At 41.7% G+C, this 1,761-nt stretch overlaps 1 long non-coding RNA gene across 1 annotated transcript; it reads right to left on the reverse strand.

Annotated features, from left to right (window-relative positions):
* Positions 1-359: 359 nt before the first annotated feature.
* LOC139653586 (uncharacterized) lies at positions 360-1,439 on the reverse strand. Its single transcript, XR_011695997.1, has 3 exons — positions 1,313-1,439; positions 525-590; positions 360-398 (listed from the first exon to the last, which is right to left on the reverse strand). It is a non-coding gene; the product is annotated as an uncharacterized lncRNA (long non-coding RNA).
* Positions 1,440-1,761: the final 322 nt, after the last annotated feature.

A 1,761-nucleotide genomic window follows, 5' to 3' on the forward strand; every position in this document is an offset into this window, starting at 1 on the left:
AATACACACACTCTGAGATCTTGGCAGAATGCAGGATGTCTGTTGTGTGTTTCTCTGCAAGACGTTTGTCGGTCCCAAGCCAGGAAAATGAGTTTAGGAAAAACGGTCCAGGACAGTCCCCCATGGATCCAAATTTATCATCACTATGTATAATTATGTAATATATGAGAAAAATATATGAGAAATATTGATACTTTTCATGTCAAAGCTTAACATTTAAAGTATATGATGCTAAATCAACATGCTGATGGGAAATGCGGATCATTTGGCAAATTCAAGTCATTATTCAGGGAGATGCTGACATAGTAACACAATATATTCTGATGTGTGATCAGGAAAGGGTGTTAAAACGGTAAACTTACTAGCAATGCCATTTGTTGTCTCTGTTATGTGATACCCTGTAGAGAAGGGATGTCAAGTTAGTCACAGTAGTTGTGGTAAAGCATGAGGTATATGTTAGTTAAGTGCTTACTGGATTCTGTCTTTCTTGATGTTTGGAAAAATAAAAAATACACAAAGGCTACCTGGTGTTGTGACCTGTAGCACCTCTAACTCTTCATCAACCAGGCCGACCACTGTTGTGCATCCCGCTGTAGGAGAAAGAGTAGGATTGTTATTAAGATAAGTAATGAACATTGCTTGAATATATTACAATTAGTAACACACGTACACTATTAAAACTGAATATCATCACACATGGCCTATGCTTAAAAATGTCACTAACACCACATTTAAATGAAGACAATAAAGATAATATACAGCACACACATACAAGGACTTCTGAAAGTAGAGAAGGTAAAGAAAGTAAGAAGAAGGAATAAGCTGGTGGGAGAGGATGGGTCATTGGTAAGTAGTGCATCCTCCCTTTGTCTTCCACTGCTATGAGGAAATCTGGATATTTCCCAGGAAAGGACTTGGTCATGTAGACCTGGCATTAGTCATTCTCCACTCAGAAGGATTATAAGATAGTTTGAGCTAATATACTAACGAAGACCAAATAATAACCACAGCACACTGTAATAATCCTGTTGATAACATTTTCAACAATAACACAAACAATCCTTTTTAAACGTTAAGAGTTACTTTGCTGCCTCAACATATAATCAGAAACACTGTGTGTTTCTTACGCCAAACTATTTTAGGTATAAAACTCAATCATGGGACTAGCTAAGCTCCTTTCTAAAGCCACTCAATCACTGAAAGTTCCTGAGCATTCCTCTTGAGAGGTGAGAGAGAGGGCAAGAGAAAAAGCTGTGGTGGAGCCTCTCACTATAAGAGCACAGAGCTGGACAGTGGTAAATCCTTTACTTACCCCAGAGGAGAAGCGTCACAAAACACCCAGAAAGCATAGGTGAGGAACTGGTGGCTGTCATTTTGCCTGACAATGCTCTGTCCCTCTTCCCTGGTGGGTACGGATTACATATCTCAACCTTTTTGCAGGAAGGCTCTATAAAACAACAGGAAGCTCTCATTTCCTAGGATGGGCGGATTCCCACAATGGGACAGAGAGCCCCTGATAAGGGGAGAACTACTGTGGTCCACCGGTCCACCACCATCACTCTCTCTCTCTCTCTCTCTCCCCCCTCCTCTCTCTCTCCCCTCCTCTTTCTCTCCCTCTCTCTCTCCCACTCTCTCTATGTCTGTCTCTCTTTCTCTCTCCCTCTCTCTCCCTCCCCTCCTCTCTCTCTGTCTCTCTCTCCCTCTTCTCTCTCCTACTCTCTCTCTGTCTGTCTCTCTCTCTCTCCCACCCTCTCTCTCTGT

The sequence above is a fragment of the Centroberyx affinis genome, unplaced genomic scaffold (assembly GCF_046629955.1).
Source record: "Centroberyx affinis isolate AG114_WGS23_722 - 3 ecotype Tasmania unplaced genomic scaffold, CSIRO-AGI_Caff_v1 ptg001929l_1, whole genome shotgun sequence".
Lineage (NCBI taxonomy): Eukaryota > Metazoa > Chordata > Actinopteri > Beryciformes > Berycidae > Centroberyx > Centroberyx affinis.